Source organism: Ips typographus, linkage group LG13 (assembly GCF_016097725.1).
Source record: "Ips typographus isolate SLU linkage group LG13, UJ_Ityp_2.0, whole genome shotgun sequence".
Classification (NCBI taxonomy): Eukaryota; Metazoa; Arthropoda; class Insecta; order Coleoptera; family Curculionidae; genus Ips; species Ips typographus.
In genome coordinates this window covers 2,931,126-2,953,456 of record NC_138434.1, presented here as the reverse complement: position 1 = coordinate 2,953,456, position 22,331 = coordinate 2,931,126, and the positions used below count along the sequence as shown (strand labels likewise).

General features: G+C 33.9%; 2 protein-coding genes across 6 annotated transcripts in view; one reads left to right on the top strand and one right to left on the bottom strand.

Moving 5' to 3' along the window:
* ap (apterous) overlaps positions 1 to 22,331 on the top strand; it is a 145,640-nt gene that overhangs the window by 76,410 nt on the left and 46,899 nt on the right. The window lies entirely within an intron of this gene.
* Positions 1 to 22,331, bottom strand: part of LOC145736961 (uncharacterized) — a 156,605-nt gene that overhangs the window by 133,989 nt on the left and 285 nt on the right. The window lies entirely within an intron of this gene.

The following is a 22,331-nucleotide window of genomic DNA, read 5'->3' as shown; positions in this document are numbered from 1 at the left end:
GGTGCCCGTTCAACGTCACGTGATAGCTCCAATCATTAGCTACTTACGATCATTTAATGTGTTTATACGGAACGTTTCAAATAATCAAGTTATTAGCGATTTTTTGGGAAAATGCACCCAAATTTTGTCCAAATGAAGGTTTTTCCTGGCCTACTATACTGACCGCCGCCTGAATTAAAGTGGTTTTTAGTAAATATTTCGAAAACGGTTAGATTTACATAAAAACTGCAGGAGTGCAAAAGTGTTTATAATGGACCACTAAACCAAACTAAGTAACGTTTCAATTTCAATACAGTTCCCTGTATACAGAGTGTGCACAAAATTATTAATGGGTCATTATTTTTGCTCACCCTGTAGACAATTTTTTTGGATACAATTTTTTGCTCTACACTACTTGAAAGAGCAGTTTAAGACGATTCTTTTGAGTGGTCAAACCACCCTGAATTTTCAAAAATAACCAAAATACAGGATGTTCAAGTGTTGAAGTAATTTTCGGTAAAAAGTGCATTAAAGTACTTTTTGGAAAATATCTCGAAAACGGTTAGAGTTACATAAAAACTGCAAGAGTGCAAAATTGTTTCTAATGGACCACAAAACCAAACTACGTAACGTTTCAACTTCATTACAGTTCCCTGTATACAGAGTGTGCACAAAATTATTAATGAGTTATTATTTTTGCTCACCCTGGAACAATTTTTTTGAATACAATTTTTTGCTCTACACTACTTAAAAGAGCAGTTTAAGACGATTCTTTTGAGTGGTTGAACCACCCCGAATTTCCAAAAATAACCAACACATAACACCATAACAAGTGCGGAAAGTGATACTTTCCCGCACGAGACTGCAGTTGCCCGGGCAAGCAGGTAAAGGGCGGGAAAGACGCTTTCCGCATGTGTTAGATACATTTTTCCTACGAGTATCATTTTTCATTAAATTGAACGAAAATTTATAGTAAAATTAATAAAATGAAAACCTCTGTTTGCAAAGATGATTAAAAGTGAATTCTTAATTGAGAAATCAAATATACAGTTATGGTATTTTTTGATTTAAATGTTTTATTTGAAAAATAAACTAAAGTTCTATTTTTTCTTCACTTAAACATCTCATAAAAAGGTTGATGAAAATGGGTATTTTTGCTCTACACATATAAACTTCAAAATTGCAGGTTTATTATTCTTTTATTGTAAATAATTAATCTTGCAATGTTCCTTTACCGCACTAGTGTGGGAAAGTACTCTTTCCCGCATTCAAATGAGTGCGAAAAAAGTGTACTTTACCGCACCCAAGTAGGAAAAAGTAGTTTTTGGAAAATATCTCGAAAACGGTTAGATTAAAAAAAAACACTACAAAAACTCCAAAATGCTTTTTGCAGAACACTCAGTAAGTTTTTAAATGCTTTAAAAGCAGTCCAAAACTTTCAATGCTTTTTAATCTCTCCAAATACTCCTAAAGTAGTCAAGAAATACTACAGATAGAGAGAGAGATTAGATAGTCCTAAAGATTTCAAAATACTGCAGAAATAACTCCAAAATGCTTGTAAAGCAGTCGAAAGCATCCAGAACAGTCTAAAAGCTTCCAAATGCTCATCATCTAGTCTAGAAGCTTTCAAATCATTTCAAGACAGTGTAAAAGGGTCCCCATGCTTTTAAAGCAGTTTAAAAGCTTGCAATAGTTTCTAGAACTATGTACAAGATTTCAAATGCCTTAAATGCAGTCCAGAACCTTCAATGCTCCTAAAGTAATCTAAAAAGGTATCAAAACACTACAGAAACTCCAAAATGCTTCTAAAGCAGTCGGAAGCTTTTCAAAAACGGTCTAGAAGCATCTAAGAGTTTCCAAATGCCTCTAAATCATTCCAGAAACCTCAATATGCTCTTTAAACTGTCCAAAACATTCTAAATGCTCCTCAAGTAGTTTGTTGTAGTATTTAGAAAATTATCAAAACAGTCTTCCGTATGCTTCTAAAGCAGTCAATTATAGAACTTGAATACAAAAAAAGTAGAAATTTTTGCATCTCTGAAAAACTGCTTTTTTACAGATTTTCATGTTTTTTTTCAGGATTTTAGTGTTTTTTAGGCATGACAAAGTAACTTTAGTTTATCTAGTTCTTATGTAAAAGTTCCTGCTAGTATTGTGCCATATCTCATCGATTTTTCCTAAACAATGGTAATACATATAACTAGAAAATATCGAAATACCTATTTCTCATTCCTGATTGATTTCAGCATTGCCGTGACACGAAGTCATGAATTCTGCTATTGCTTAATTGCATAGTTTCGTATTACTCTGTTCAATCTAGCCGAGATTAAGTATCAGACAGAGGTCAACACTTTATAAGCCGATTACTACACGAAAAAAAAGTCGAAGCGTAACATTCTGCATGCGCAAAAGAGAGAAAAAAAGCATTTATAACTCGACTACTGCAGGTTAATTAAGAGTGTAAGGTATGAGATGCAATCGACTCATCCATAATCATTTTGGTATCAAACAATAAACGGTGAATGGAAGCGAACCGATCATTAAAAGTCATGAAATGAATATATTGATTTTTAATCAGGAAACCATTACGGATCTGATATTAAAACATGCTACCGCGTGTTTATTCTGCATGAGAAACTTGAATGATGCTTAAGATTGCTTCAAAGATTGTTTAAAAATGTACTAAAAGCAAATTTTGATTAATTCAATTAACACAATCCAACGCTCTTGTCAAGATGACTTTCTAGCCATCCATCAGAATGTGAAGAATGAAATTAAAACAATGGCTTTTTTAGACACTTGGAACATCCAAAACTTATGATCTTCAAGATCACATTTGGTTCTACTGAGCGTTATTCTGCACTAGTCCAAGTTAACTTTAACCCTTCGGTAACATTGGTTAAACCTAACCTAAGCTAATCCAATCGCTAGGAGAATGATTGAGAGCCTTTTGTAACAGTTAAACTTAACCTTTAGGTAAATAAGTGGGATTTGTTTAGTGTCTTAAACGTTTCAAGAAATTTTTAAAATTTCCAAAAGAAGATGTTCCAGATGTTTTTAATTGCTACTGAAAACCTCCAAAATGTTGTCAGAGGCAACTATACAAGTGTTCTAAAACTTTTCAAATATTTCTAGAAAGTCCAGAGATATTTAGAATCATTGTGAGAGTGTTAGATACCTCGAAATACTATTGAAAACTTTCAAAAATTTGCCAGAGGCCTCTACAAGTTTCCTAAAGCTTTCAAAAACCTTTTGAAACTGACAGAGGCCTCTTAGAAATGTTAGATGTCCAAAAATTCTACTGAGAAGTTGTCAGAAGCCTCTACAATTGTTCTAAAACCTGCTAAGGTTTTCTAAAGCTTTCAGAAGTCTCTAGAATGATTCTGATAGTGTTAAATGCTTCTAAATTTTATTGAAAAGCCCCTACAAGTGTCCTAAAATTTTCAAATAGTTTTAAAAATACCAGAGGCCTCTAGAATGATTCTCAAAGTGGTAGATGCCTCCAAATACTACTGAAAACTTATAACAAGTTGTCAGAAGCCTCTACAAGTGTCCTAAATCTTTCAAAAACGTTTTGAAACTGCCAGAGGCCTCTAGAAGTGTTAGATGTCCCAAAATGCTACTGAGAACTTGTCAGAAGCCTCTACAATTGTTCTAAAATCTGCTAAGGTTTTCTGAAACTCTCAGAAGTCTCTAGAATCATTCTGATAGTGTTAAATGCTTCTAAATTTTACTGAAAAGCCCCTACAAGTGTCCTAAAATGTTCAAATATTTCTAAAAGTACCAGAGGTATCTAAAATTATTCTCAAAGTGGTAGATGTCTTTAAATACTACTGAAAACTTACAACAAATTGTCAGAAGTCTCTACAAGTGTCCTAAATGTTTCAAAAACGTTTTGAAACTGCCAGTGGCCTCTAGAAGTGTTAGATGTCCCAAAATGCTACTAAGAAGTTGCTAGAAGCCTCTACAATTGTTCTAAAATCTGCTAAGGTTTTCTAAAATTTTCGGAAGCTTCTAGAATCATTTTGATAGTGTTGTCCTTTAAGTTTTACTGAAAAGCCCCTACAAGTTTCCTAAAATTTTCAAATATTTCTAAATCTACCAGGGGCCTCTAGAATGATTCTCAAAGTGGTAGATGCTTCTAAATACTACTGAAAACTTATAGCAAGTTGTGAGAAGTCTCTACACGTGTCCTAAATCTTTCAAAACCCTTTTGAAACTGCTAAAGGCCTCTAGAAGAGTTAGATGTCCCAAAATGCTACTGAGAAATTGTCAGAAGCTTCCACAATTGTTCTAAAATCTGCAATGGTTTTCTGAAACTTTCAGAAGTGTCTAGAATCATTTTAATAGTGTTAAATGCTTCTAAATTTTACTGAAAAGCCCCTACAAGTTTCCTGAAATTTTCAAATATTTCTAAAACTACCAGGGGCCTCTGGAATAATTCTCAAAGTGGTAGATGCCTCTAAATACTACTGAAAACTTACAACAAGCTGTCAGAAACCTCTACAAGTGTCCTAAATCTTTCAAAAACGTTTTGACACTGCCAGAGGCCTTTAGAAGTGTTAGATGTCCCAAAATGCTACTAAGAAGTTGCTAGAAGCCTCTACAATTGTTCTAAAACCTGCTAAGGTTTTCTGAAACATTCAGAAGTCTCTAGAATCATTCTGATATTGTTAAATGTTTCTAAATTTTACTGAAAAGCCCCTACAAGTGTCATAATCCTTTTAAAACCCTTTTTAAACTGCCAAAGGCCTCTAGAAGTGTTAGATGTCCCAAAATGCTACTGAGAAGTTGTCAGAAGCCTCTACAATTGTTCTATAACCTGCTAAAGTCTTCTGAAACTTTCAGAAGTCTCTAGAATCATTCTGATAGTGTTAAATGCTTCTAAATTTTACTGAAAAGCACCTATAAGTGTCCTAAAATTTTCAAATATTTCTAAAACTACCAGAGGCCTCTAGAATAATTGTCCTAAATCTTTCAAAAACTTTTTGAAACTGCTAGAGGCCTTTAGAACCATTGTGATAGTGTTAGAATCCTCCAAATACTACTAAAAACCCAAAAAATTGCAAAAAGCCTCTATACAAGTGTCCTAAAATTTTTTCTTTAATTTTTAAAAATGCCAGAGGCCTCTAAAATAATTTTGATATGCTCAAATGCTACTGAAAAGCTTTGAAAAGTTAAGATCACTCTGTATATCCAAAACAAATGAAGACCTACCTAGTTTTCTGTGTTACCTTGCAAAACCATCGAAACCAGACCACTCTGTATAGGATGAGTCAATGTTAAAGTAAAATAGGTATTTCTCAACCCAATGGTTTCGAGAAAAAAAAATTTAGATACAGGGTGGTTCAACAAATGACATGAAACTCTCTAGTGTTTTGTAGGTCTTGAAACTTAAATAACGTTAAAATATACAGAAAAAAAAAAAAAAAATAAATAAAATTATAATAAATAACCAGGAACGGTCCTTACCTAGTAGATGAACTATGTTCGGCATTGACATTGCGCCAGTTCTGAGTTTGGCTCGGACTTTGTAACTGAGCAGTTTGGTTCAACTAATTTGGCAACAATGCTGAACGAAAAGCATCAAAGTCGCTAGACCATGCAACGTTATCCGTATAAAATGATTTAGTTGTCATCGTCTGAAAATCACCTGCTGCTCGCAGAATCATAAAATTGCAATAAATTGGAACAATGTTGTCACGGTTGTAAGTGCATTTACGAGACAGGTACGATGTTCGTTAGTCTGGGAAACTGATATTCGAATTAACTTTACCAGCCATAAATGTTGTATGCAATTAATGTTCGGGATAATCAAGACGTTTGGCTCCAAATAGCAAAAAGGAGAACGGGGAGATTTATAGAACTGCCCTGACGAGTTTATTTCCACTCATTCTGCACTTGACAGCCACGTTTATCCGTTTGAATTGAATGTGTAGAGCCTAAAACGGTCGCAAAAATGCACATTTGCATATCCCCAGCTTGACCGTGTTCCCATAAGCTTTGGACGAAGTACAGTGGTTCTAACACTGTCTTACTGATTTAAATTGTTTCCATTTTACATGTATCGCCAATCGCTGATTGGATCGTTGTATGTAGAAACACTATCTGTACAAATTTATTGTTAAAGTGAAGCAACAGTTCGTGGGTCATAAGATGGATCCGCATTTCTAGAAATTTTGCAAGTCATTTGACACATTTTTTCATGCTTTTTTGCTTTTTTATTATTTTCGTGATTAATTTAGTTTTTTTGTGCTTTTTTTTTGTACGGTTTTATTTTGTATAGGTTAATTTACAATTGCAATAGCTATATTGAGATATTGAAGGCTTCTGAGAGACAAATAGATACCAATTATCTGTTGCAAATTGGGACCCAATTTACAAATTTAAACTGACCAAATAATTTCCAAATGCTCCTAAAGTAGTCTAAATGTAAAAACATTCCAATACACTATAGAAGCTCCAAAATGCTCACAAAACAGCCTAGGAAGCTTCTAGGACAGCTTTTAGAACAGTCTAAAAGCTTCTGTAAGCTTCTAGAGCAGTTTGACACATTCCACAAAATTTCAATTGCCTTAAAAGCAGTTCAGCACCTTCAATGCCCTTTAAACTGTCCAAACACCTTCCAAATGCTCCTGTAGTAGTCGAAAAAGGTTTCAAAACACCACAGATACTCAAAAATGCTTTTCAAGCAGTCGAAAGCTTGGTCGAAAGTCTACCAAAAGCTTTTAGAACAGTCTAGAAGCTCTCAAACCATTTCAAGACAGTCTGTAAGTTTCCGTATGCTTTTAGAGCGGTTTCCAAAAGTTTCTAGAACCGTCTACAAATTTTCAAATGCTTTAAAAGCAGTTCAAGATTCTTCAATGCTTTTTAAACTGTTCAAACGATTTTACAATGCTATTAAAGTAGTCTAAAATGGTTCTAAAACACTACAGAAACTCGAAAAATGCTTCTAAAGCAGTCGAAAGCCTTCCAAAACAGTCTGGAAGCTTTCAAAAACCTTTAGAACACTCTAAAGCTTCCAAATGAGCTTCAACTAGTCTAGAAGCTTTCAAAAGATTTCAAGGTATTCTAAATCTTCCATATGCTTCTAGAGCAGTTTAACCGATTCCAACAGTTTCTAGAGCGGTCTACACGATTTAAAATGCCTTAAAGCAGTCCAGAACTTTCAAGGCTCTTTAAACTGTCCAAACACCTTCCAAATGCTGCTAAAGTAGTTTAAAAAGGTTTTAAAACACTACAAAAACTCTGAAATGCTTCTAAAGCAGTCGAAAGCCTTTCAAAACCGTCTGGAAGCTTCCAAAAGCCTTTAGAACACTCTAAAGGCTTCCAAATAAGCTTCAACTAGTCTAGAAGCTCTCAAAGGATTTCATGACAGTCTAAAAGCTTCCGTATAATTCTAGAGCAGTTTAACAGCTTCCAAAAGTTTCTAGAGCCGTCTACAAGGTTTCAAATGCCTTAAAAGCAGTCCAGAACCTCCAATGCTCTTTAAAACTGTCAAAACACCTTTCAAATGCTCCTAAAGTAGTCTAAAAAGATTTTAAAACACTACAGAAGCTCCAAAATGCTTCTCAAGCAGTCGAAAGTCTTCAAAAAGCATTTAAAACTGTCTAGAAGCTTTCAAAAAATTTCAAGACAGTCTAAAAGCTTTCGTATGCTTCTAGACCAGTTTAACAGCTTCCAAAAGACTCTAGAACTGTCTACAAGGTTTCAAAAAACAACAGAAACTCTAAAAATGTTTCTAAAGCAGTCGAAAGCCTTCCAAAAACTTTTAGAACACTCTAAAGGCTTCCAAATGAGCTTCAACTAGTCTAGAAGCTCTCAAAAGATTTCATGGCAGTCTAAAAGCTTCCGTATGCTTCTAGAGCAGTTTAACAGATTCCAAAAGTTTCTAGAGCCGTCTACAAGGTTTCAAATGCCTTAAAAGCAGTCCAGAACCTCAAATGCTCTTTAAACTGTCAAAACACCTTTCAAATGCTCCTAAAGTAGTCTAAAATGGTTCTAAAACACTACAGAAACTCTAAAAATGCTTCCAAAACAGTCTGGAAGCTTCCAAAAGCTTTAAGAACACTCTAAAGACTTCCGAATGATCTTCAACTAGTCTAGAAGCTCTCAAAAGATTTCATGGCAGTCTAAAAGCTTCCGTATGCTTCTAGAGCAGTTTAACAGATTCCAAAAGTTTCTAGAGCCGTCTACAAGGTTTCAAATGCCTTAAAAGCAGTCCAGAACCTCCAATGCTCTTTAAACTGTCAAAACACCTTTCAAATGCTCCTAAAGTAGTCTAAAATGGTTCTAAAACACTACAGAAACTCTAAAAATGCTTCCAAAACAGTCTGGAAGCTTCCAAAAGCTTTAAGAACACTCTAAAGACTTCCGAATGATCTTCAACTAGTCTAGAAGCTATCAAAAGATTTCATGGCAGTCTAAAAGCTTCCGTATGCTTCTAGAGCAGTTTAACAGATTCCAAATGTTTCTAGAGCCGTCTACAAGGTTTCAAATGCCTTAAAAGCAGTCCAGAACCTCCAATGCTCTTTAAACTGTCAAAACACCTTTCAAATGCTCCTAAAGTAGTCTAAAAAGGTTTTAAAACACTACAGAAACTCTAAAAATGCTTCCAAAACAATCTCGAAGCTTCCAAAAGCTTTAAGAACACTCTAAAGGCTTCCAAATGATCTTTAACTAGTTTAGAAGCTCTCAAAAGATTTCATGGCAGTCTAAAAGCTTCCGTATGCTTCTAGAGCAGTTTAACAGCTTCCCGAAGTTACTAAAGCTATCTACACGATTTAAAATGCCTTAAAAGCAGTTCGGAACCTTCAAGGCTCATTAACTATCCAAAAAACCTTCCAAATGCTCCTGAAGTAGTCTAAAAAAGTTTTAAAACATTACAGAAACTCTAAATGCTTCTAAAACCTTCTAAAACAGTCTGGAAGCTTCCAAAAGCCTTTAGAAAACTATAAAGGCTTCCAAATGATCTTCAACTAGTCTAGAAGCTCTCAAAAAATTCGGGGCAGTCTAAAAGCTTTCGTATACTTCTAAAGCAGTTTAAAAGCTTCCATAAGTTTGTGAAACTGTTCTTAAGTTTTCAAATGCTTTAAAAGCAGTCCAAAACCGTCAACGATGCTTTTTGAACTCTCCAGAAACATTCCAAATGCTCCTGAAGTAGTCTAAAAAGGTTTTAAAACACTACAGAAACTCCAAAATGCTTCCAAAGCAGTCGAAAGCCTTCCAAAAGCTTTTAGATCAGTCTAGAAGGTCTCAAAACATTTCAAGACTGTCTATAAGTTTCCGTATGCTTTTAGAGCAATTTAAAAGCTTCCAAAAGTTCCTAGACCCGACTTCAATTTTCCAAATGCTTTCATAGCAGTCCAGAATCGTCAATTCTCCTAAAATAGTCTAAAAAGTTATCAAAAAACAACAGAAACTCCAAAATGATTCTAAAACAGTCGGAATCCTTCCGAATGCTTCTAGAACAGTTTAACAGCTTCCAAAAGTTTCTAGAACCGTCTACACGGTTTCAATTGTCTTAGAAACAGTCCAGATTCTTCAATGCTCTTTAAACTGTTCAAACACTTTCAAAATGCTCCTGAAGTAGTCTAAAATGCTTCTAAAACACTACAAAAACTCCAAAATGCTTCTCAAGCAGTCGAAGGCCTTCCAAAAGCTTTTAAAACTTTTTCCGTATGCTTCTAAAGCCGTTTAAAAGCTTCCAAAAATATCTAGAACTTGAATTAAGATGATGACTTGAAGATGATGATTTTACTACTTTTTAATCCAGACTTTAGTCATAAGTCATACGTTATATACAGGGTGAGTTAAAATTATCGATGCTCTTCCTGGTGGACCTCTAGTAACTATACAAGTTGATCAAAGGATGGTTCAAGATAAGGTTTCAGTTGCAGGATGGTAAAAATTTCTTCCATCGGTTTCCACAAAGTTTCTTCTTCCGTTTCTTCGATGGCAAAATGATCCATGATTTTCCTTATACTAGTGCAGGATTGTCTAGTTTTCAATCAAAGACAATATCGATCAACAGATCAAATTAATTAGCGTATTATGGTGATCTTTATTCCTCGTGCCACCGCAACGTTGCCACATTAGTCCACCATTGGACTAATGGTCACGATCCGACCATTTACCACCGGCCGAGCGACTTATCTTTCGATGAATTGCCTCCGTACGAAATTTCGTGTCGGCAGAAAATATAATAGATTTTCGAGGAGAGATGCATGTAGCGATGACGTCACCAGTATGCCCTGATAAATTACCAACGGATGACGTAATGTGTTTTATTGGTTTATGGGTAAATGCGCCGTGGTTGGTCTTGTGAACATTATTTCACAACAATCTATATTATGTATATAGATTAGTATATAAAATAATATATAGATTTTTACAAAGTTCCGGTTTTTCTTGACATTTCCAAGTGATTGCTGCTGTACATATTATTAACATTACAAGTGACATTTATTGCAATGTTATTACGGTTATTTATCATATTAACCAGTAATAACATCCCGCACAGAAAAAATGTTCTTGACACCAATTTCACAATAAAAACACAAAAAAAGTAAAAACTAATCGTAGAGTGAGTAATTAACAAAATGATAACATAATAATTATACCCTACTAACAAACCGTAATAATTAATAACAGGTGGAATCGACACAATTTAAAATTATGGTTTTGTTTTAAATTTCTATAAAAACAATGAAATTGCAAGGTATAATAAATAATTATTAATAATGCAATTAAACAAAGTTGTAAAGTTATAAATACATGGATGAAATACCACTCAAATGTTACTCAATGATTTTAAAAGTAATTTTCTTATCTTCTGCCTCTATTTCCAGTTAATTTTAACCTTTAGGTAAGCACAATTTCCTGTTGAAAGAAATTGTAGACTTCCACAGTTGTTCAACTTAAGTTAAAGGAGATTGTGTCCTGGGAACTGTGTTTTGAATACATTCAGGGTTGGCCAGATTAGAAGATTCTTCTCAAAAAAGTTTAAAAAAACTCGTTTGTACGAACCTACTAGCTGTCACAGGAACGAAGTTAGGAGCTGTCAAATTGCGACACCTTCACTATTTCTAGCACACTATTAAATTCAAATATCTCGGTTATTTGTAATTTTAGGAAGAAAATTGTGTGACGTTAAAAAAAAGTCAAGAAACTTACAAGCTATAATTTGACGTCTGTACGAATCTTCTAGCTGTCATAGTAACCAAGTTAGAACGTGTCAAACAAGGACACCTGTCATTAAAAAAACACCAAATTTTAGCACAAATTAAACTTTTTCCTAGGATACTGACTGCCGCCATGTTGGTGGCCATTTTTACTAAAACGTCAAAAAAATCTGTTTTTTTTTTATTTTTTAAGATCAACCGGTGACTTGTATGGAAAAATGTTATATTTAATAAAAAGCGTCTCTTTGAGTGGCAGACATTATAAAAATTTCACATTGGTCACTCAAACCGTTTTTGAGAGATTTAGCAAAATTTACAAGCTGTCAAACTTTAGGTTGTATATGTTTGACTGAATTTTTTACTCTTGACATTTGAAGTCAGAATAACTCGGTTATTTGACAAGTTTGCCACTCGAACTATTAGAAAATGATTTAAAGAGAATTTGACGGCCTACACGATGAAAAAAGGCAACTCGCAAACTGTCAAAATAACCGAGTTACAAGCTGTCAAACTTTAGGTTGTATGTTTGTTTGAATTTTTTACTCTTGACATTTCAGATCAAAATAACTCGGTTATTTGTCAACTTTGGTATTTAAGCTATGGAAAGTGATTTAAAGAGAATTTCACGGCCTACACGATGGTAAAAAAATCAACTTGCTAAGTGTCAAAATAACCAAGTTACGAGCTGTCAAACTTTAGGTTGTATATGTTTGAATGAATTTTTTACTCTTGACATTTGAGATCAAAATAACTCTGTTATTTGTTAACTTCGCTACTCGACCTATAGAAAGTGATTTAAAGAGAATTTGACGGCCTACACGATGAAAAAAGGCAACTCGCAAACTGTCAAAATAACCGAGTTACAAGCTGTCAAACTTTAGGTTGTATGTTTGTTTGAATTTTTTACTCTTGACATTTGAGATCAAAATAACTCGGTTATTTGTCAACTTTGGTATTTAAGCTATGGAAAGTGATTTAAAGAGAATTTCACGGCCTACACGATGGTAAAAAAATCAACTTGCTAAGTGTCAAAATAACCAAGTTACGAGCTGTCAAACTTTAGGTTGTATATGTTTGAATGAATTTTTTACTCTTGACATTTGAGATCAAAATAACTCTGTTATTTGTTAACTTCGCTACTCGACCTATAGAAAGTGATTTAAAGAGAATTTGACGGCCTACACGATGAAAAAAGGCAACTCGCAAACTGTCAAAATAACCGAGTTACAAGCTGTCAAACTTTAGGTTGTATGTTTGTTTGAATTTTTTACTCTTGACATTTGAGATCAAAATAACTCGGTTATTTGTCAACTTTGGTATTTAAGCTATGGAAAGTGATTTAAAGAGAATTTCACGGCCTATACGATGGTAAAAAAATCAACTTGCTAAGTGTCAAAATAACCAAGTTACGAGCTGTCAAACTTTAGGTTGTATATGTTTGAATGAATTTTTTACTCTTGACATTTGAGATCAAAATAACTCTGTTATTTGTTAACTTCGCTACTCGACCTATAGAAAGTGATTTAAAGAGAATTTGACGGCCTACACGATGAAAAAAGGCAACTCGCAAACTGTCAAAATAACCGAGTTACAAGCTGTCAAACTTTAGGTTGTATGTTTGTTTGAATTTTTTACTCTTGACATTTGAGATCAAAATAACTCGGTTATTTGTCAACTTTGGTATTTAAGCTATGGAAAGTGATTTAAAGAGAATTTCACGGCCTATACGATGGTAAAAAAATCAACTTGCTAAGTGTCAAAATAACCAAGTTACGAGCTGTCAAACTTTAGGTTGTATATGTTTGAATGAATTTTTTACTCTTGACATTTGAGATCAAAATAACTCTGTTATTTGTTAACTTCGCTACTCGACCTATAGAAAGTGATTTAAAGAGAATTTCACGGCCTACACGATGGTGAAAAAAGCAACTCGCTAACTATCAAAATAACCGAGTTACAAGCTGTCAAACTTTAGGTTGTCTTTGTTTCACTTAATGTTTACTCTTAACATTTGAAGTCAAAATAACTCGGTTATTTGACAACTTCCCTACTCGAATTATAGAAAGTAATTTTAAGAGAATTTCACGGCTTACACGATGGTGAAAAATCAACTCGTAAACTGTCAAAATAACCGACTTACAAGCTGTCAAACTTTAGGTTGTCTTTGTTTGACTGAATTTTTTACTCTTGACATTTGAGGTCAAAATAACTCGGTTATTTGACAACTTCCCTACTCGAACTATAGAAGGTAATTTAAAGAGAATTTCACGGCCTACACGATGGTAAAAAAAGCAATTCGCTAAGTGTAAAAATAACCGAGTTACAAGCTGTCAAACTTTAGGTTGTCTTTGTTTGACTGAAATTTTACTCTTGACATTTGAGATCAAAATAACTTGGTTATTTGACAACTTCGCTACTCGAACTATAGAAACTGATTTAAAGAGAATTTCATGACCTACACGATGGTGGAAAAAGCAACTCGCTAAGTGTAAAAATAACCGAGTTACAAGCTGTCAAACTTTAGGTTGTCTTTGTTTGACTGAAATTTTACTCTTGACATTTGAGATCAAAATAACTTGGTTATTTGACAACTTCGCTACTCGAACTATAGAAACTGATTTAAAGAGAATTTCATGACCTACACGATGGTGGAAAAAGCAACTCGTTAACTGTCAAATAACCGAGTTACAAGCTGTCAAACTTTAGGTTGTCTTTGACTGCATTTTTACTCTTGACATTTGACGTCAAAATAACTTGGTTATTTGACAACTTTGCTACTCGAGCTGTAGAAAGTGATTTAAAGAAAATTTAACGGCCTACACGATGGTGCAAAATACAACTCGCTAACTGTGAAGAATAACCGAGTTACGATGAATTTTTTACTCTTGATATTTGAAGTCAAAATAACTCGGTTATTTGACAACTTCCCTACTCGAACTATAGAAAGTAATTTAAAGAGAATTTCACGGCCTACACCATGGTGAAAAAAGCAACTCGCAAACTGTCAAAATAACCGAGTTACAAGCTGTCAAACTTTAGGTTGTCTTTGTTTCACTGAATTTTTACTCTTAACATTTGAAGTCAAATAACTCGGGCATTTGACAACTTCCCTACTCGAATTATGGAAAGTAATTTGAAGAGAATTTCACGGCCTACACGATGGTGAAAAAAGCAACTCGCAAACTGTCAAACTAACCGAGTTACGATGAATTTTTTACTCTTGACATTTGAAGTCAAAATAACTCGGTAATTTGACAACTTTGCTACTCGAACTATTAATTATATATTTTTTTAAAGTTTGTGTATGTTTGACTGAATTTATATACTAATTTCGACCTGAGGAATTAAGTTTTGGTGTCCAAATAGCTCATTCAAAGTGACTTTGAAAATACACGAAGATGGGAAATTGAAGATACAGGAACGATTAAAACAAACCGAGAAGCATTTACCTTTCGATCAGCGTCATGTGTGGGCTTGATTTGCCAAAGACAAAGCCAAAAGCAACCAAGACGATTGGCCGTTTGCAATCATCCACTTCGAGGAAATTTGATTCGGCATCGGGAGACATTGTGCCATCTTGAACTGCGGTCGTGCCCTCGACGTTTCGTGACAGGAAAAGAACGATTTTTAGTTTTGTTTGCTTGACAATTTTATAAAATTCACATTCTTTAACAACAGGAAAGCAAGATTCTTCAAACGCACGCTGCATTTTGTTTATTCATTTTCATTAAATACAGTTTGAAAAGATTGTCACGCCCGGTGCTACACGAAAAGACGTATCGTCGGCATACTGACATCTGAATATGAAAACACTAAAAATCGCGTCAAAACATTAAAAATGCACTGTAAATTCGGTCTTTTTAGCATCACATGATCTAAAAACTTTCCTGAAAATATACAGGATTGTCCCTTTTGAAACAATGGGAAATTCTGACAGTTATTCTGTGGAAAACAAGAAACAAAATTGAATTTTGTTTGTAGTAAATACCGTACTCTTTTGAAAGACCCTGTAGAACTTGACAAGCAGCTAAAATATACAGGGTGTTTCATTTAAAAACTTTCAGAGGCATCTTGAATCACTGAAAATTTCCAAAAAACTTACCGAAAGCCTCTACAAGTGCTACAACTTTCCAAAGAATTCGAAAACTTCTACAATTCTCCAGAAGGATACGGAAAAAGTTAATTGCTTCCAAATGCTGTTGAAAACCTGTACAAGTTTCATAAATCTTTCAAGATTTTTTTAAAACGTTCTAGAATTATTTTAATAATGTCTAAATTTTACTGAAAACCTCCAAAAAATTGCCAGAGGCTCCTATAAGGTTTCTAAGATTTTTTAAAATTACTAGAGGCATCTAGAATGATTCTGAAAGAATTAAATGCCTCCAAACCCTACCGAAAAACTTTGAAAAGTTGCCAGAAGATTCTACAACTGTTTTAAAATTTTCAAAGGATTTGTAAAACTTTCAGAGGCTTCTAGATAGCAGTGAGTAAGTAAGAAAGTGATTTAAAGAGAATTTCACGGCCTACACGATGGTAAAAATAGCAACTCACTAACTGTCAAAATAGCCAAGTTACAAGCTGTCAAGCTTTAGGTTGTCTTTGACTGAATTTTTACTCTTGACATTGACGTCAAAATAACTTGGATATTTGACAACTTCGCTACGCGAACTATAGAAAATTATTTAAAGAGAATTTCATGGCCTACACGATGGTAAAAATAGCAACTCGCTAACAGTCAAAATAACCGAGTTACAAGCTGTCAAACTTTAGGTTGTCATTGTTTAACTTAATTTTTTTCTCTTGGCATTTAAAGTCAAAATAACTCAGTTATTTGACAACTTTGCTACTCGAACTACAGATAGTGATTTAAAGAGAATTTCACGGCCTACACGATAGTAAAAACAGCAACTCGCTAACAGTCAAAATAACCGAGTTACAAGCTGTCAAACTTTAGGTTGTCTTTGTTTGACTGAATTTTTACTCTTGACATTTGACGTCAAAATAACTTGGGTATTTGACAATTTTTGCTACGCGAACTATAGAAAGTGATTTAAAGAGAATTTCACGGGAACTACACGATGGTTGTATTTGTTTGAGCGATTTTTTTTGCACTAGAAAAGTAATAACGGTACTATAATGTCATGTGCGTGTTTCCTAGGTTGACTTGAATTGGAAAAATGATACGATAAGCATTATCGTGACCTAATAACGTACGGTATAAATGCCCCACAACCAGTGATTATTATAGAGCGAAAAAAGATAGGGAAATTAGCTCATCCTGTCAATTTGTATTTTTTCCATACTGGTTGCCAAGATATATGAACGTTGCGATCCATTTTTCCGCTCAAAGCTTTGCAATGAACAATAAAATTGAAACATCAACCATAAAATGGCCAGTTCTGATATCTTTAGTAGCTCTATCAGCACTTGCGGAGCTAAGCTGTATTAATGATTCACGTGCGGCTAAATTATGATTGGAGAAGGCACGATTTTCTTTTCTTAAAATATCGAGCTGTTTTATACGGTCTTTTCAAGGGCAATTACCGTTTACAACTTAACTGGCCGATTTCAACGTAAAACAGGCTATAAAGTTACCAAATCATCTACATCGTAGACAATAATGTGAAATTCTTATTTCTTACCACCTGTAGCGAGCAACTTGTGCATATACATTTCATTACTACGACCACTGTCCGTGAATATGGTTATACGTTGTGTAATTGCCATCATATTTGCTTGAGAATTTCTTCTATTGCAAAATAAACAGTCAAAATATTGAATGTTAAAATGGTGGTTTGACAGTTACAAATTGTTGGCAATCTTACTGTTTCCGGATTGAATTATTTTTTGTTAGGTGACACTGGGCTTATTAGTTCCACTTGGCTCATTCTACCTACCATTTGTTCCACCAGTTTAGTTCCAAGTGTCGTCTTTAAATTAATGGATTTTTTGGTTGGTTTCTAGCAAAATTGAGTAATTCCACACTAGTTTCAGCTATATTTGGACTGTCGAATCAAAATTTTGGCTTACAGGCGAGAAGTTTTTTTCACACATTAGTTGTTGTCTTTGTTTGACTGAATTTTTACTCTTGACATTTGACGTCAGAATAACTCGAATATTTGACAACTTCGCTGCACGAACTATAGAAAGTAATTTCAAGAGAATTTCACGGCCTACACGATGGTAAAAAAAGCAACTCGCTAACTTTCAAAATAACCGAGTTACGAGCTGTCAAACTTTAGATTGTATTTGTTTGACTGAATTTTTACTCTTGATATTTGACGTCAAAATAACTTGGTTATTTGACAACTTTGCTGCACGAACTATAGAAAGTAATTTAAAGAGAATTTCTCGGCCTACACGATGGTAAAAAAAATCAACTCGCTATCTGTCAAAATAACCGAGTTACGAGCTGTCAAACTTTAGATTGTATTTGTTTGACTGAATTTTTTACTCTTGATATTTTACGTCAAAATAACTTGGTTATTTGACAACTTTGCTACTAGAGCTATAGAAAGTGATTTAAAGGCAATTTCATGTTCTACACGATGGTAAAGAAATCAACTCGCTAGCGGTCAAAGTAATCGAGTTACGATGCATTTTTACTTTTGACATTTGAAGTCAAAACATCTCGGTTATTTGACAACTTTGCTATTCTAACTATAGAAAGAGATTAAAGAGAATTTCACGGCCTACACGATGGTAAAAAAAGCAACTCGCTAACTTTCAAAATAACCGAGTTACGAGTTGTTAAACTTTAGATTGTATTTGTTTGACTGAATTTTTTACTCTTGATATTTGACCTCAAAATAACTCGGTTATTTGACAACTTCGCTACTCGAACTATAGAAACTGATTTAAAGATAATTTCACGACCTACACGATGGTTAAAAAATCAACTCGCTAGCTGTCAAAATAACCGAGTTACAAGCTGTCAAACTTTAGGTGGTCTTTGACTGAATTTTTACTCTTGACATTTGACGTCAAAATAACTCGGTTATTTGACAACTTTGCTACTCGAGCTATAGAAAGTGATTTAAAGGCAATTTCATGTTCTACACGATGCTATAGAAATCAACTCGCTAGCGGTCAAAATAATCGAGTTACGATGCATTTTTACTTTTGTCATTTGAAGTCAAAATACCTCGGTTATTTGACAACTTTGCTATTCTAACTATAGAAAGTGATTAAAGAGAATTTCACTGCCTACACGATGGTAAAAAAATCAACTCGCTAGCTGTCAAAATAACCGAGTTACGAGCTGTCAAACTTTAGGTTGTCTTTGACTGAATTTTTACTCTTGGCATTTGACGTCAAAATAACTTGGTTATTTGACAACTTCGCTGCACGATCTATAGAAAGTTATTTAAAGAGAATTTCACGGTTTACACGATGGTAAAAAAATCAACTCGCTAACTGTCAAAATAACCGAGTTACAAGCTCATCTGGGGTAACGTGGCTCAGACTATAGCAAACTTGATCTTGACTTATGACTGGCTAGAAGCACCCTATAGAGGATTCCAACGCCCTTTATTTGATGATCATAAAAAGCCAATCACGTGACATTGAGCGGTTTTTAACTTGGAAAATACTGATATGTTGAAAAGTAATAAATTACGAACTTTCAGATAAGTTTTTCTGCCCTAGTTAAAAAAAAAAAACAACTGAAAACCAATACTAATCATTAAAAACTAATTAAAATTTTTCATAATTGGTCCTCTGTGTAATTAGTTTTACTTGTAAACATATGGTTTTTTAGATAATTATTTAACAATAAACACGAACAGAGTTAACGCAATTTCAACCTTGCGGGAAGGCAAAACTCACTCAAAATCCATCGAAGTATGAAACAACCATGTAATAAAACAGCAATACAACTTTTAGGTTATTTAGATGCTGTTTAAAGGTTTTATTAACGATTTTTTCGAATAGTAAAGTCTGAAAAACTGATTTAAAGGTTGAAATTAACTTACACCCATCCTGGGCAGTTTATAAACCCATCAAGACAACAATTTCGATAAAAAAAACGTCACGCTGAAAGCCTCAATCATGTCATTACCTATCGTGGGACCTTTACAAACGCTAATTCACTATTTTTTGCGGTAATTGTGACTTAATTTACTATCCGTGGGTCACATGTCACACTTCCTATAATGTAAATCGTATAATTTACCAGAAAAAAGGGTTTTTGTGCCTTTTTTTTAATTAAGTCAACTGTTTTTACGTGTGTGTGACCAATGGTTTTTTTTTTTGGGTGAATAAAGTCATTATGGTCTTCAACTACCCATTATGTCCCATTGTAGGTAATGACACCTAAAAAAAAAATGGTAACGGATATACGTTATGGTGTAAATTAATTGGATGTGGTTAGTTAAAGATAATTAATTTTTTTTTGTGTATTAAGGTGATTATTAGAGCTTTACAAAAATGACGTAACTTTGACTCCCTCTAACGGCCGAACGGTTAGATATAGGTTTGTGCTGTCAACGTCACGTGATAACCCGATTCATTGTCTATGAACGGTCATATGATGTGTTTATAGTTAGTGTTTTAAATAAGCGAATTACTCATGATTGACTAAGATAATGCACGAAAATTATATACTCTCTTTCCAGTAAAGTAAGTATTTTTCTTTACCAGGAAAACTTTACAAATACTGTGTTTTTGGCACTGACACTGCTTTCCTCCCTGACTGTACCAAATTTTCTCGAGTTTTTTCAGGTTATTGGAAAGAAAATTTAATGAGGAATCCAAAAATGTGTTTAAAAATGTCATTTTCTCATTTTAAGTGGGTTTTATAGGCGATTTTATCCCTGACTGTCCTTTCAAACTGTGTTTCTGGCAGTTCAAACTTTGACACTCTTTTTCTTTCTGACTGTACTCAATTTCGTAGTGTTTTTTTATGTCATTGGATAGAAAATTTAATGAGGATTCCAAAAATGTGCTTAAAAATGTAATTTTTAGGTTATATAGTCGATTTTGTCCCTGAGTATCTTTTTAAACTGTGTTTCTGGCAGTTCAAATTTTAAGATCACATTTCTTCTTGACTGTACCAAATTTTCTAGTGTTTTTTTAGGTTTTTGGATAGGAAATTTAATGAGGGATCCAAAAATGTGCTTAAAAATGTTATTTTCTCACTCCAAGTAGGTTTTATAGGCGATTTTGTCTCTGACTGTCTTTTTAAACTGTGTTTCTGGCAGTTCAAATTTCAAGACAATTTTTCTTTCTAACTGTAGTCAATTTTATAGTGTTTTTTCAGCTTGTTGGATAGGAAATTTAATTGAGATTCCAAAAATGTGCTTGAAAACATGATGCGATCACTACAAGTGGGTTTTATAGACGATTTTATTCCTGACTGTCTTTTCAAACTGGGTTTCTAGCAGTTCAAACTGTGACACTACATTTCTCCCTGAGACCTGATTTTGTAGTGTTTTTATGTTATTAGATAGAAAACTTAATGAGGATTCCAAAAATGTGCTTAAAACTATCATTTTCTCACTCCAAGCAAGTTTTACAGACGATTTTGTCCCTGACTGTCTTTTCAAACTGTGTTTCTGGCAGTTCAATCTTTAACACCGTTTTTATTCCTGACTGTACATAATTTTGTAATATTTTTTCCAGGTTATTGGATAGAAAGTTTAATGAGGATTCCAAAAATGTGCTTCAAAATGTAATTTTCTCACTCCAATTCCCTTTTTCAGGCGATTTTGTCCCTGACTGTCGTTTTAAACTGGATTTCTGGCAGTTCAAACTTTAAGATTATTTTTCTTTCTAACTGTATCCAATTTTGCAGTGTTTTTCAGGTTATTGGAAAGAAAATTTAATGAGGAATCCAAAAATGTGCTTAAAAATGTCATTTTCTCACTTCAAGTGCATTTTACAGGCGATTTTGTCCTTGACTGTCTTTTCAAACTGTGTTTCTGGCAGTTCAAACAACACTCTTTTTCTTCATGACTGTACACAATTTTGTAGCTTTTTCCAGGTTATTGGATAGGAAATTTAATGAGGAATCCAAAAATATTCTTAAAAATGTCATTTTTTTATTCCAAGTGGGTTATACAGTCGATTTTGTTCCTGACTGTCTTTTTAAACTGTGTTTTTGGCAGTTCAAATTTTAACACCGTTTTTCTTCTTGACTGTACCAAATTTTCTAGTGTTTTTTAGGTTATCGGATAGACAGTTTAACGAGGAATCCAAAAATGTGCTTAAAAATGTCATTTTCTTACTCCAAGTGGATTTTATAGGCGATTTTATCCCTGACTCTCCTTTCAAACTGTGTTTCTGGCAGTTAAAATTTTAAGACCATTTTTCTTTCTAACTGTATCCAATTTTGTAGTGTTTCTTCAGCTTATTGGATAGGAAACTTAATGAAGATTCCAAAAATATCCTTATAAACATGATTCTATCACTCCAAGTGGGTTTTACAGGCGATTTGGTCCCTGACTGTCTTTTAAACCGTGTTTAAATTTCAAACCATAAGTTTAACTGATTTTAAAGTTTGTTGCACCAAACCAGTTTTTCCTAAATAACTCGAAAATGGTAAAAGTTACAACAAATTTGCAAGGTACTAAAGATGTTGTTAATTAACTCCTTAACTCAGCACAGTAACTTTGCTGGATCGTTTTTGCTTCCATTATACAGAATGTGCATGAAAAGAATGGTGTTTCACTGTTTCTGGTTACCCTGTACGTTATTTTTCAGATAGAATTTTTTGTTTAGCACCATTGGATAGAAGAGCTCAAAACGATTATATTGATTGGTCTAACCTTCCTGAACTCCCAAAAACAACTGAGTTACGGGATGCTCAAATTTTAAACCACAATTTCAACTGATTTGAAACTAACTCGGAAAGGGTGCCTAACTTTCATCGTATGGTAGCAAAAATGTTCGAAAAGCATTGCTAAGTGTAGGAATTCAGATTTTTTGGCTAATACCACTGGAAAGAGGTGCTCAAGACGGTTCTTTTAAATCTTTAAAATAACAAACAGCCTTGACCAAAAATGACTTTCCCAAATAATGACAGTTATGACAGGAGAATGATATCTTTCAAGCAAATTTCTGGTAAAATTGGAAAATTTTCATGTCACACTGAATTTTTCTTTTTTAATTTTACTTTACCTTACTGGTAACTTACGTTCAGCACTAATGGACATATTGGTACCACCTTAG